Genomic DNA, 15,845 nt, shown 5'->3' with positions numbered 1-15,845 from the left:
AATCAAGAACAAGAATGGGTGTGTTCCACCTTCTCTCATAAAAACACAGTAAAATCAACCTCCTGATTCAAACCTGAGCGCTGTACAGTGTTCATAAAAAAGATCAAACATTTTACCTTTATTGGTGTTTTATTAGTTTCTTAATATTATATATGACATTTAAGGGCATGTTTACTAGAATTAGAGTTTTGCACTTAACACGGGTTAACAGGCAAATGCAATGCACCTTAAGCAGGGGCGTAGCCAGACACCCAATTTTGGGTGGGCCTGGGCCCAAGATGGGTGGGCAGAAGAACTCCGCCTTGTCCCACAAATGATTTGGTTTCTCCCTCTCTCGCATGCATGTCATAGGTTCTCTCATACATCCCCCCTCCCCTGCATACCTTTTAAATAGCAGCTTTTCACCGGCAGCGAGCAGCGACTAATACACACTGCTCATGTTGGTCCCACAGTCTTCCCTCTGATGCAACTTCCTGTTTCCGCATAGGCGGGAATACATCAGAGGGAAGGCTGTGGGGCTGGTGCGAGCAGTATTTATTAGTCGCTGCTCACTGCAGATGAAGATCTGTTATTTACAAGGTATGCAAGAGGGACAGTTGTTGGGAATTTTTGGCTGGTGGGGCTTGGGGATCCCTGCCAGCCACATCATAGATGTGCTGCTACTGGGTGGGCTTGAGGCCAAAATGGGTGGGCCTGGGCCCACCCGAGCCCACCCTTGGCTATGCCACTGACCTTAAGTGCAAAGGGCTTGTGGCAACTTTGGGGTGTGACCAGCACTCCCCTTGCAGATTCTGCACAGACAAGTACTCTAATGTGTCTTACTTTCTGATGTTATGAACACCTACTGAAGTGGTGTTAGATGATCCCATATTAATTGCATATTTGCCACTGGGTTAATGCGGGAGCCCTTACCACCATCTTAATGGATGACAGTAAGGGCTCCCCCATGAAATGGCCGTGAGGCAAGTGCTTTACTTGCCACCCGGCCATTTCCTGTCGGAAAGCGAGACTTCCCTTTCACCAGCTGCAGTAAAAGGGGGCCTCGGCATGCATGTAAAACATGCGTTGATGCCAGTGCCAGCCCCCTTTTGCAGCAGCTTGGTAAAAGGGCCCCTAAATGAGGTGCGAAAGATCAAAACCAGACCCCCTCCCCACCTACTGATGCAGGACAAGTAAACCACCAAATAGTTAGCTGTGCCTAGATTTAGGCACGGTATATAGAATACACTTAGTTGATATCCTAGCGCCTAAAACTATGAGCATCCATTTACACCAATGAAAATTTGGCATAAATCCCAGTACATAGATTTAGGTGCAGAGGGCCATATTCTATAATAACGCTTGTAAATTTTGGAACACCCATGAAACATCCATTTCCCCACCCATAATCTTACCCCCTTCTTGCCTGCATGCATTAAAATTTAGGCGCTGTACGTTACAGAATACACTTAGGGGGTTGTGCGTTTAAATTCTAATTATTGCCACTTAGTGCTCATTATTGCTTGTTAAGTGCTTTTAACAATGCTGATTGGTTTGTTAACCCAATTAAGTTACGCCCGATGTTATAGAATACTCTTGGAGTTCAGTGCTGAACGCTAGGTGCACTATATAGAATCTGGGGTTATCACCTCCTATTTAGGAGGTGGTATGTGGTTCTGGGTTAACTCTATATTAGCCATTTAGGGTGTGGTAAGTATAATGCACTAGGGGGCCGATGCTCAGAACCAAATGCAGGTGCTAGAGGTGATTAGCACCAGACTAGCGTCCACGTTAGTGAGTGCAAAATGCTCAGAGGCTCTAGTGTGGGAGACAATAAGCACACCAAAAATTAGTACAAATAACATGCTAATGTAGTCAAACCGAGGTTAATGAGATCATTTCCTGTTCCCTCCCAATGCTCAGAGAACAGCGCACAAAACAAAGCCACCTTACTGCTGAAAAAATATAATGTCAGTTTGGAGCAGGCATTAGTTTGCTTGAAGAGGGATTTTTCATGATTCTTTCTTTAAAATCTGCCATTTTTTTAAAACATGATTTGTAAGCAGAAGGAAGCCCTTGCAAGCCCCTAGGTGGTGGTAGTGAGAGACGAATATGTGAGAGTCAGAGCAAACCCCAAAGTGAAAGCACACAGTGGTGTCTGTTTCCTGTGATTAAATATAAGCCTTCCAAGTAAAAGAAGTTTGAAATCCTTATATTTAAATGTGCAGAAAACAGACACTTTGTGCTTCACTTTTGGCTTTGCCAAGCGTATGCGCCCAGAAGTTGAGCTTACCGAAAAACTCTTCTGCACATTCGCCAAACACATTCCCCCTTTGATTTTGCTTTTACAGCACATATATGGTTTCTGTGCTGTTGGCTTATCACAGCTGTTCCACACTAGGGTTACCATATGTCTGGATTTACCCGGACATGTCCTCTTTTTGAGGGCATGTCCGGGCAACCGGGCAAGTTTTGCCAATCTGCCCGTTTGTCCAGAAATCCGGACAAACGGGCAGATTGCTAGCCTCCCCTCCCCTTACTTACTAGTGCCCTGGTGGTCTAGTGACCTCTCCCGCCTTCGAGGCAGGAAAGAGCCCCCTCTTTCCTGCCCGGAGCGCTGCCCTGCATGCATCCTTCCTGTTGCTGATCCTTGGCGCTGACTCAAAATGGCCGTCGAGAGTTGAAGTGACCTCGCGAGACTTCAACTCTCAGCGGCCATTTTGAATTGGCGCCATAGGCGTAGACTGGGGGGGCGAGGGGGGGCAATGCCCCCCCAAATGATGACGAGGCGCCGCCGCGCCATTAGTGAAAAAAAAACACATGCAGGCACGCGCTCCTCTCCATCCGCTTGGCTTCCCTGCCCTTTCTGTCTGCGTCCCGCCTTCCTCTGACGTCAGAGGAAGGCGGGACGTCGGAGAGAGGGCAGGGAAGCCAAGCGGATGGAGAGGAGCGTGTCCGTCTACCCCTCTCTCTTCCTCCCTCCCTCCGGCGCAGGCAGCAGTCTTTTTCAGCGTTCCTGGCAGCGGTAGCGATGTACACGCTGCCTTCGGCTCTGCCCCCAAAGCCTTCTCTTCAAGTTCCTGTTCCCGCATAGGTGGGAACAGGAACTTGAAGAGAAGGCTTCCGGGGCAGACTGAAGGCAGCGTGTACATCGCTACCGCTGCCAGGAACGCTGAAAAAGCTGAAGACTGTTGCCTGCGCCGGAGGGAGGGAGGAAGAGAGGGGGTAAACGGAGTCACCATCTTGGACCTCGCGGGGGGGGGGCAGAGGGAAGATGGATGGTACTGGGAGGGGTGGGGAGCAGAGGGAAGGAGCAAGAGATGGATGGGACTGCGAGGGGTGGGGAGCAGAGGGATGGACTAGGAGATGGATGGGATTGAGAGAGGTCAGGCACAGCAGAGGGAAGGAGCAGAAGATGGATGGGACGGAGGGATTGTGAGCAGAGGGAAGGAACAGAAGATGGATGGTACTGGGAGGGGTGGGGAGCAGAGGGAAGGAGCAAGAGATGGATGGGACTGGGAGGGGTGGGGAGCAGAGGGAAGGAGCAAGAGATGGATGGGACTGCGAGGGGTGGGGAGCAGAGGGATGGACCAGGAGATGGATGGGATTGGGAGAGGTCAGGCACAGCAGAGGGAAGGAGCAGAAGATGGATGGGACGGAGGGATTGTGAGCAGAGGGATGGAACAGAAGATGGATGGTACTGGGAGGGGTGGGGAGCAGAGGGAAGGAGCAAGAGATGGATGGGACTGGGAGGGGTGGGGAGCAGAGGGGAGCCTACTGGAAAGAAGACACTGCATAAAACAGAAGACACTGGGACCAAAGCGAATAGAAAAACTAAATGATCAGACAACAAAGGTAGATAAAAGTATTTTATTCATAATTTATTAATTGAAATGTGTGAGCTTTTTCAAATGTGCATCTGTGATATTTTGCCTGTAAATTTCAATTCCTTCCTCCATATTAGCATATTCATTTGCATATGTATATGCAAATGATATGCTAATATGCTCCGCCCATTCTTTGCCCCCCCAAATGAAACAGTCAAACTACGCCTATGATTGGCGCCGAGGATCAGCAACAGGAAGGATGCATGCAGGGCAGTGCTCCGGGCAGGAAAGAGGGGGCTCTTTCCTGCCCCAAAGAGGTCACTAGACCACCAGGGCAGTACTAAGGTAAGGGGAGGGGGGTGACGAGGAGGGGGGGCGAAGGGGTATGTGACAGGGGGGAGGGGAAAATGTGACAGGGGCGGGGTGAGGTGTGGTGGGGGCGGGGCATGTGTCCTCCTTTTGGGGGGACAAAATGTGGTAACCCTATTCCATACCCACTCTCTGTGTATGTCATGCCCTGACAGAAAAATTCAGTAATGCATGGTTTAACATGTGGAAATAGGCAAACAAATGTAAAGCCCCTTAACGTGGCAATACGGTAAGCCTCTTTCTGGGCATTAACCATGCTTTAAGAGCCTTATTATATAAATTTACGCTCCTAAAATTTCTGCTCTTAAATTATGAGCATAATCTATATTAGAGAATAGAGTATGTTTGTAATTTAGGAGCATAACTTTTAGGAGCATAAATTTAGGAGTATAACCTTTATAGAATTAAGCCCTCAGGGGCCCTTTTACTAAGCTGCGTAAGGGCCTACACGTGTACAGCATGCGCCAAATTGGCACTACCGCCTGGCTAGCACATGAACCAGGCAGTAATTCAGAATTTGGCGCGCACCGAATCCCAGGGTAGAAAATAATTTTCTAGTTTCTACTGTGGGCCGCTTACCTGGTGGTAAACAGCAGTTGGTATGCGCTGCAAGCTTACCGTGCAGGTAGTGTGTGAAACCTTACCGCTAGGTCAATGGGTGGCGGTAAGGTCTCAGGTCGAAAATGGACGTATGCTAGTTTCAATTTTAGCGAATGTCTATTTTCTGGCCCCTTAACAAAAGGTCCTTTTTCCTAGACAAGGTAAAAAATTTCCAAGCGCATGCCCAAAAGACACGATCGCACTACCACAGGCCACTTTTTACCGCAACTTAATAAACTTTAACACACATTAGTAAAAGGGCCCCTAAGATTTTAAGTCATTCAGGAAGAGAAAAATACCTACTTTGTTTGAATGTACACTGCTTGAATAGCTTTCAGGTTTACAGGCAGTGCATAAATAAATAGATACATAAAACAAAAGCTGACAAGTTGCATGAGCGTGGCGGTATCCCAGATGTTGGAGACATCCTAAAAGTAGCCCTGCGTGTGAGAAAATGAATAATATTGGGAGGACGCTGGTAATGTACTAGGCGATTCAGAGCAGGAGTCCGTCTCAGAACTCAGGTTAAAGGAATTTGCTAGGTTTTCCTAAGATGTGTGGGGCCTTTGAGTTGTGCATTATTAATAAAGGATGTGATTATTCTTTTTATGCATAGAAGCTGATGAATAACTTTCTGCCGGAAATGTTTTGAAGTCCTGAATTTGGGTGAATTGAGCTTACTGTGCTCTCAAACAGGTTTTAGCATCACATGTGAGTTTCTTTACACTGAAATTAAGCAGGATTAAAACAGCTGAACCCTTGTTGCTCAGTTCTTTTAGATCATGTGACAAGCAGTTAATGGCATTTGCTTGCTCTTCAAATTAACGTTTAAATTGTTTTCCTTTCTTTGTGGTTGTTGTTGTTGTCTGGCAGTGAAAAAAAAAATAGTTAGCACCCATATGGACAAAACAAACCCCAAAGGGTCTAGTTTGAAATGAAAACTGGTGACCTCTGATGCAATGATAAATAGTAGTTAAAGGTCATTTAGATAAAAAGGACCTCCCTCTCACAACAAAACAAAAAATGTACTGTGCAGTAATCAATTGAAAACATTTATTCATAGATCCATGCAAGGCTTTTAAATTTTTTTTTTTAATAATAAGGTCATATCTCATTACGATCTGGTAGCAAGTTACCATGGTGTCCTTTAAAACAAATGTTTTTATCCACACTCAAGTAGGTTTGCATGAATATGGAGCCAGCAGTACTGGATTCTTCACACCACCTGTTTCAGATCATAGTTGCCTAATAAATCATCAGAGATAAACGTAATGGAAGAATTGGGCCCAGGTTTAAATCCCACAGGAGCTCATTGTGATACCTGGGGGCAGTACTAACAACCCATCTGGAATCTGCATGAACTTGCTGATGTGCTGTTAGTAATATGTAACCTGTCATTAAAATCATCCATAGTACCTGAAGATTGAGGAGTGGCCAATGTGACGCCGATTTTTTTAAAAAGGGTTCTAGGGGTGATCTGGGAAATTATAGACTGGTAAGCCTGATGTTGGTGCAGGGCAAAATAGTGGAAACTGTTATAAAGAATAAAATTATAGAACATGTAGACAAACATGGTTTAATGGGACAGAGTCAATATGGGTTCAGCCGAGGGAAGTCTTGCCTCACCAACTTGCTTAATTTCTTTGAAGGCGTGAATAAACATGTGGATAAAGGTGAGCTGGTTGATGTAGTGTATCTAGATTTTCAGAAAGCTTTTGATAAAGCTCCTCATGAGAGACTCCTGAGAAAAATAAAGAGTCATGGGATAGGAGGCAAGGTTCTGGTGTGAATTAGGAATTGGTTATTGGACAGAAAACAGAAGGTAGAGTTAAATGGTCATTTCTCTGAATGGAGGAGAGTGAACAGTGGAATTCTGCAGGGATCTGTACTGGGACCGGTACTATGTAACATATTTATAAATGATATGGAAATCGGAACTACAAGTGAGGTGATCAAATTTGCAGATGATACAAAACTATTCAAGGTTGTGCGGACTGTGAAATATTGCAGGAAGACCTTAGGAAATTGGAATACTGGGCGTCCAAATGGCAGATGAAATTTAATGTGGACCAATGCAAGGTGATGCACATTGGAAAGAATAATCTGAATCACAGTTACCTGATGCTAGGGTCCACCTTGGGTGTCAGTACTCAAGAAAAGGATCTAGGTGTTGCTGTAGATAATACACTGAAATCTTCTGCTCAGTGTGCGGCGGCAGCCAAACAAGCAAACAGGATGCTAGGAATTATTAGGAAAGAGATGGTGAATAAGACCGAAAATACTATAATGCCTCTGTATCGCTCCATGGTGCGACCGTATCTTGAATATTTTATTCAGTTCTGGTCACTGTATCTCAAAAAAGGTATAGCGGAATTAGAAAAGGTTCAAAGTGACTAAAATGATAAAGGGGATGGAATTCATCTTGTATGAGGAAAGGCTAAGGAGGTTAGGGCTCTTCAGCTTGGAAAAGAGACAGGTGAGGGGAGATATGATTGAGGTCTTCAAAATCATGAGTGGTGTAGAACGAGTAGAAGTAAATCGATTTTTTACTCATTCCAAAAGTACAAAGATTAGGGGACACTTGAGGAAGTTACATGGAAATACTTTTAAAACAAATAGGAGGAAATATTTTTTCACTCAACGAATAGTTAAGCTCTGGAACTCTTTGCTGGAGGAGGTGGTAACAGTGGTTAGCGTATCTGGGTGATACTCAATGCAAAAGACTGGGTAGCACCCCTCTTGCTGCTGGACTGTTGTCTGCATCTTAGTATTATTGTGTTGTTTAAACTTCTTAAGATACTAGATATATTATATTAATATGAAGAACCTTAAGATTATATGTTATATTGTGTGATTTATTTAGTGTTTGCTTCTCAGAAAGTAAGTAAATATAATTATTTTATTTATTTATTTATTTATTCATTCGGATTAATTTACTTTCTTTTTGAAGGAATTCACAGCAAGAATAAGTCAAACATAAGCAGTAGACATTTACAGCAGTATAAATATTTAAAATACTAATTCAAAACTCTAATGAAAACTACCTTCTGATTTTTCTAATTAGAATAATTGACTTTTAGTTATGACTATAAATGAAGAGATGTCCTATGGGTGGGCAGAAGTTGGGGAGGGTAGGTGGGAATAAAGACTGAACTAATCCCTGCTGTGCCTTATAGAGTCTGTTAATGCTGTATGCTGTGGTTCAATTTTTGAAACTATGGGGAAAGGGATAAAGAGACTAGTTAATAAAGCTTGCTTTTTTAAATTCTAACTGTATTTATCAATAAACCTACATTACCTCTTTTAAAACCCAACCTTTAAATCACTAAAGAATGGAGTACAAAAAAAATATTCACTTACCCAGAGAAATGTCCTCTTCTTTCAGAGCTTCTCTATATAGTTTTGATTCTAAGGGGACTGCTTCAAATAGACCATTTGAAGTTAACACAATAATCAGATTGCCCTAGTAACCTTTGCATCTATTCTACCTTCCTTACACCTTAATTTATACCTAATTCAGGTCAGTAGCACTGCTACCTCATTTACAGGCAAGAACAGAAAGTAACTTTCTTTTAAGACAAAGTTTATGCCCTGCTACTACCCTTTCTAATGTTCATGGCTATTACAGTTAAGTTTCTGCCTCTAGAAGAAAGTTTCAGTTTAAAACTACAGGAAAAAGCATTTTATACTATAGAAACTAGTTAATAAAGCTTGCTTCTTTTTTTAAATGAAGACTGAGCTAGGCCCTGCTGTGCCTTCTAGAGGTTATCTGTTAATGTTGTATGCTGTGGCTCAAGTTTTAGAAACTATGGGGAAAAGGGTAGAGAGACTAGTTAATAAAGTTTGCTTTTTTAAATTCTAAAAACTAAACAAAGCACCTTAAATGACATTCTCAACTCAATTGGCAATCAATGTAATGTCTTTAAGATTGGAGTAATATAACAAATTGAGAAATATTAGTTAACGCTCTAGCAGTGGCATTCTGTGCGACATAAAGCTTTGAGACAATATTTTTGACAGTTCAATTAACAAAGCATTAAAATAGTCAAAGCAGGGGAAAATCAGAGGCATAGCTAGGTGAGGTGCAAGGAGAGTGGCCACTCCCCCAAGCGGATTTTGAATAAAATGGCACCTTAGCAAAATCAGCCCTTCAGCTTCATTCTTTCTTCCCTCCATTTTGCCTTCCCCATTCCACCTAAATACCTCTCGCCTTCGACGCCTTCGTGGCCACACCTCTCCTACTCTCCTCCGCTCTCTTTTACTCCTTCTCTTACTCTCAGCTGGTGACATCAATCCCAATCCTGGACCTCCTCACCAACTATTATCCAAACTCTACAGATCTCACCGTGACCTCTCTAACCTCATCTCTATTCCTCTACTCCCCTCCTCTTCTCTGCCCTTCTCTTGCGCCCTATGGAATGCCCGCTCTATCTGTAACAAACTCCCCTATATCCAGGACCTCTTTATCTCGCGTCACCTCCATCTGCTCGCCATAACAGAAACCTGGCTCTGCCCTGATGACTCTGCTTCAGTCGCAGCCCTGTGCCATGGCGGTTATCTATTTTCACATACTCCTCGCCCTGCTGGCCATGGGGGCGGTGTTGGACTACTTCTCTCTCCCTCCTCCAGATTTCAACCCCTTCTTCCACCTCAATCTCACTGTTTTTCCTCCTTTGAAGTCCACTCTATCCGCCTTTTCTCTCCTCTGCCTCTTCGAATAGCGGTCATTTATCGTCCCCCTGGTAAGTCCCTTTCATCCTTTCTCAGTGACTTTGACGCCTGGCTTGCCTTCTTCCATGATCCTTCCTCCCCCTCTCTCATCCTTGGTGACTTTAATATTCCTGCTAATGATCCTTCCAACTCTTATATTTCCAAGTTACTCGCTTTAACGTCGTCCTTTAATCTCCAACTATGCTCCACCTCCCCCACTCATCAAAATGGTCACTGTCTTGATCTCATCTTCTCCTCCAACTGTTCACCTTCTAGTTTCCTTGCCTCTGATCGTCCCTCCTCTGATCACCATCTTATAACTTTCACACTTAAATCTCCCCCCTCCCAGTCCCGTCCTATCCTATCTAATTTATCTAAGAATCTTCACGATATTGACCCTTCATCTCTATCCTCCCATGTTTCAAACCTCCTCTCTACTGTGGCACCATCCACGTCTGTCAACGAGGCTGTTTCTTCTTACAACAATACTCTATCCTCTGCCTTAGACACTCTTGCACCTTTGATGACCCGCCCTGTAAGGCGTACAAAACCCCAACCTTGGCTGACTTCTAATATCCGCTACCTATGTTCCTGTACCCGCTCCGCCGAACGCCTCTGGCGGAAATCTCGGGCCCTTGCTGATTTCTTACACTTTAAGTTCATGCTGACCTCCTTCCAATCTGCTCTTTTACGTGCCAAACAGGATTATTATATCCAACTGACCAACTCTCTTGGCTCTAATCCTCGACTTCTCTTCACCACATTGAACTCTCTCCTCAAGGTGCCCCCTCCCCCAACTCCCCCTTCATTATCTCCTCAGACCCTTGCTGAATTCTTTCACAACAAGGTTCAAAAGATAAACCTTGCTTTCTCTACCTCACCACCTCTCCCTCCACTAGTCCGTTCCCCTCTCTCTCCTTCCCCTCATTCCCTTTCCTCCTTTCCTGAAGTTACTATTGAGGAAACTACACTTCTCCTTTCTTCCTCAAAATGTACCACCTGTTCCTCTGATCCCATTCCCACCCACCTTCTTAATGCCATCTCTCCTACTCTTATTCCTTTTATCTGTCACATTCTCAACCTCTCACTTTCCACTGCAACTGTCCCTGCTGCCTTTAAACATGCTGTGGTCACACCTCTCCTTAAGAAGCCTTCACTTGACCCTACTTGTCCCTCTAATTACCGACCCATCTCCCTCCTTCCTTTTCTCTCCAAATTACTTGAGCGTGCTGTTCACCGCCGCTGCCTTGATTTTCTCTCCTCACATGATATTCTTGACCCATTACAATCTGGTTTTCGCCCTCTCCACTCAACCGAAACTGCGCTTACTAAAGTCTCCAATGACCTATTACTGGCTAAATCCAGAGGTCAATATTCCATCCTCATTCTTCTTGATCTTTCCGCTGCTTTTGACACTGTCGATCACAGCATACTTCTCGATACCCTGTCCTCACTTGGATTCCAGGGCTCTGTCCTTTCCTGGTTCTCTTCCTACCTCTCCCTCCGCACCTTTAGTGCTCACTCTGGTGGATCCTCTTCTACTTCTATCCCTCTGCCTGTCGGCGTACCTCAGGGTTCTGTTCTTGGTCCCCTCCTCTTTTCTATCTACACTTCTTCCCTTGGTTCATTAATCTCATCCCATGGCTTTTCCTACCATCTCTATGCTGATGACTCACAAATCTACCTTTCTAGCCCTGATATCTCACCTTGCATCCAAACCAAAGTTTCAGCGTGCTTGTCTGACATTGCTGCCTGGATGTCTCAACGCCACCTGAAATTAAATATGACCAAAACTGAGCTTCTCATTTTCCCCCCCAAACCCACCTCCCCGCTCCCCCTGTTTTCTATTTCTGTTGATGGCTCTCTCATTCTCCCTGTCTCCTCAGCTCGAAACCTTGGGGTCATCTTTGACTCTTCTCTCTCCTTCTCTGCTCATATCCAGCAGACCGCCAAGACCTGTCATTTCTTTCTTTACAACATCCGTAAAATCCGCCCCTTTCTTTCCGAGCACTCTACCAAAACCCTCATCCACACCCTTGTCACCTCTCGTTTAGACTACTGCAATCTGCTTCTTGCTGGCCTCCCACTTAGTCACCTCTCCCCTCTCCAGTCGGTTCAAAACTCTGCTGCCCGTCTCATCTTCTGCCAGGGTCGCTTTACTCATACTACCCCTCTCCTCAAGACCCTTCACTGGCTCCCTATCCATTTTCGCATCCTGTGCAAACTTCTTCTACTAACCTATAAATGTATTCACTCTGCTGCTCCCCAGTATCTCTCCACACTCGTCCTTCCCTACACCCCTTCCCGTGCACTCCGCTCCATGGATAAATCCTTCTTATCTGTTCCCTTCTCCACTACTGCCAACTCCAGACTTCGAGCCTTCTGTCTCACTGCACCCTACGCCTGGAATAAACTTCCTGAGCCCCTACGTCTTGCCTCATCCTTGGCCACCTTTAAATCTAGACTGAAAGCCCACCTCATTAACATTGCTTTTGACTCGAAACCACTTGTAACCACTTGCCTCCACCTACCCTCCTCTCTTCCTTCCCGTTCACATTAATTGATTTGATTTGCTTACTTTATTTATTTTTTGTCTATTAGATTGTAAGCTCTTTGAGCAGGGACTGTCTTTCTTCTATGTTTGTGCAGCGCTGCGTATGCCTTGTAGCGCTATAGAAATGCTAAATAGTAGTAGTAGTAGTAGTATATATTTTACAAAAGGTCTGCTCTTCTTGATATCAAAACCAGGTTACGCTTCTTGGGAAAATAATACTCTGAACAAGTCTAAAATTAGAACTACTCAATATATTTTTTAACTGCTTTAATAAAACTGGAACAACAATTTTATGTACCTGAACTTCCATTGCCAACTCTGAGTCTAATATTACCCCTATGATATGTTGAGCGTGCTTGTGCTTGATTACTTCTAGTGGTTCAGATCTTGGATTCTGGGACATGTCATGCTCCTCTAAGCCACTTCTGTGTGGGCTTCTTATGCACAGGATTGTTTAATTTTTGTGAATAATATGTGGCTCTGCAGTTTGGTAAACCAGGAGTTACAGTAATGTTTGTATCTTCCTATGATGCTGATTTTATTTTATTCATGAAGGCTCATGCAACAGAGATTCATTGTCAAGCAGGCCCAACATTGGGGGAGGGGGGTTAAAACAGGGCCCAAGTGTAACAGAATGTGAAGGAGACATAGCCGCTGGAGGGCTTCGAGGCCTCCCCTCAGATTTCTGCTCTGGGCCCAGCATGTTTAACACTGGCCCTTTGACAATTTATTAGATTTTAGACTTGATTCATTGGATCTCTTTGAGCATGTGGAAGTTTTTCCTAAATTATTTGGAGTTCCTTTCTTTTTCTCAGCATTAGTATTGTACACCTCCTCGACTTGCCTTAACCACTAAAGTGGTATAGTAAATTTACTAATAAGCCATAAATCATAAATAGCTTTTGTCGGGATGGGCAGACAGACCAGCTTTGCTCTGGATGGGTAGAAGCCAAATACTCTCCTGTGTGTGTGCTTTGGGGATTAAAGCTCTCCTGTGCTGAAATTCAGCTATTGTAACTCACTTTAGTAAAAACTTCTTTATGTGTGTTGCTTTGCCCAGGAAAACTACCAGAAGGAAAAGCAGGTACAAGTATCTGTATCGTTTCCCACAGCAATTTTCTAAGGGAACATTTCCTCATATTTTTCTTTTCAGAATTGGGGCAGAGTCCACAAATCAAAGCACCCACAGACTTTGCATCAATGCCTAGAGACATGGAAATTACCCTAAAAATGGTTAAAAACTGGAAACATGGTTGAAATAAAAATGAAAATCGAATGGAAGGAGACCTGGTGCATTATAGCTGCCACCATTCATATCAGAAATGAAATGTGATAACTATGAGGAAACCATTGTGTGCTGCTGAAGCTGGGATCAGTCAGCTCCCATGGAGCATGTGTTGGCTCTTGGAATAAATATCAATTTTTAGCTAGAAACAGCTTCAGCTCTTCTGTAATGTTTGCTGATTGACTTATTACTTTGAAAATAACATTAATTTATTCATTCATTCATGCAAATTTATTTATAGCTCACCTATTGTATTATTTCTAGGTGAGTTAAAAAAAATAATATACTGTACATTTGCAGTAATCAAACTCACATCAATACAAATTATTAAAATCTTATCTTGTTAATGCACAGAAAATCAACAGTACCTGTTATCCAGAAAATTGCTGCAGACCAGGATATTCAAAGGCACTATCCGGACAGTGTCCCTGAATATCCTTACAGACCACTTCTGCATTGTGCGATAGTGCCAGGGAGGAGCCAGGAGTGGTCCACAAAGTTGAAATATTCAACCTGTCATTTGGACGGCAGACTGAATATTGCCACTATCCAAATAAATTCAGGCATAGCCACCGAGAGGGGGGAGGCAGGGGGGACAAAATTCTCCAAGGGGGGCCTGGCGCCACAGTCCCACCCGCCCTCCGTCGTCGACCGTCTGCCCCCTGCTCTGAAATCGCAGTCTCACCTGCATGAAAGCAGCACTGCAGGCAGCACAACGCCTCCCTTCGGCGCTCCTTTCCTACCTGTGTCCCGCCCTCGTCTGACTTAACTTCCTCGAGGGCAGGACACAAGGAGGAAAGCAGGGCCGAAGGGAGGTGTTCTGCTGCCTGCAGCGCTGCTTTCACGGAGGTGAGACTGCGATTTCAATGCAGGGGGCTTGGCCCGGTGGCGGACGGAGAGGGAGCGGCGGCGACCTCGGGGGGGGGGGGGGGTGTGGAGGGGAAGCGATGGCGGCGACCTTGGGGGGGTGGAGAGGGGGAGTGGCAGTGGCGACCTCAGGGTGGGGCGGGGGCGGCCTTGCCCCGGGCCTGGCCCAGTCTCTCGGCAGCCCTGAATTCAGGCACTGAATCCTTATATTCAGCAGCAGCCACTATCTGAACAGTGGCCCTGAATATTTGGATATTTTTTCGGTTACCACAGTCAGAGGTCCTTTTACCAAACTGTGGGAAAAGGTCCCTGCATCAGTGGTGGGGGCCATTTTTCCTCCACACCAGGGCCCTTTTTACTACAGCGGGTAAAAAGACCCCAGGCACACATGGCCATTTGATAAGAGAATTCATAAGGTATGAGTTCTCTTACCACATGGCCATGAATTTATAATGCCCCACTCTGCTTCAGCGCTATTTTTGGAGCGCTGTTTGGAACAGCGCGGGGTTTTGATCGTCTGCTTGTCAGTGCTTTTCAGTGTATATTTTGCATGCCTTTTTAGACTCTCATCACAACCAGCCATTAGGGGACCCTGCTTTGGGAGAGGATTTTAAAAGAGATTTTATAACCATAGATACTCCGGACGATATTTAAAACTATTTAACAGGACAGGAAAGGCTCCTGGCCGGTTAAATAGCCTTAAGCTGTCTAAGCGCTAATAATTAGTGTGAGATAGCTGGCTATCTCAGCTGAATATTACCGTTTCGTGGCTAGCCTGATCATTGACTATGTCACGCGACATAGCTGGTTAGCACTAATATTCATTGGCTGACCAGCTAAGTTTGGCGGCCAGATAGACTCACGTAAATAGCAGGTCTATCTTTTGTCACTATAACTTAGCCAGTTAGCCAATGAATATTGACTTCACCGATTGTATCTAGCTGGCAAATAAACTGGAAATTCAATGCTGAATGGTGCCCCAGCATTGAATTCCCAGGTTCGCCGCTGATCACGGGAGTTAGCCAGGCTCCCTCCCACAGTCGCAATATCAACCCCACTAAAAATAACCTGCCTCTGGGATCACCCTCGGGAGGGAGGAAGGGGGGGGGGCTATATTAGTATGGATAGAAAACACCTGTATGTATGCTGAAATGTTCTAGTCAGTGTTAATTATTTACAGAGCTTGCATAGTTTACATGGAATGCACATGCAAAAAGGCCCCAGCTAAACTATGTGCACACTGTGGAGGTCATTATAAAAGCTTTTCCACGTGCATATAAACATATAAATTGGCTATTTACATGTGGAGATGGTTGAGATGCAGAGTTTTCAATGGAGCATGATGTGGGCAGGCCAGAACTTAATGAGGCAATTCTATAAAATATGTCAAACGTTAGGCACCTAAATACTGGACACTAAGGAGTAAATTCTGTATATGGTGCTGAAAAAAGCACTATTCTATAGGCCATGCTTAAAGTTAGGTGCAGTTTATAGAATAGCACTTATGTCCAGGAATCACATTTATACCAACTGAAACGTGGTGCAAACATACTAGACGCATATCCACCTACTTCTATAACAGTACACGTAAACTCTAGGAATGCCCCCTGTTCCGCCCATTTCCACACCTCCTTTTTTTACTAGTGCGTAAATT

Source organism: Microcaecilia unicolor, chromosome 9 (assembly GCF_901765095.1).
Source record: "Microcaecilia unicolor chromosome 9, aMicUni1.1, whole genome shotgun sequence".
Taxonomy (NCBI): domain Eukaryota; kingdom Metazoa; phylum Chordata; class Amphibia; order Gymnophiona; family Siphonopidae; genus Microcaecilia; species Microcaecilia unicolor.
Note: the sequence above shows the minus strand (reverse complement) of the source record.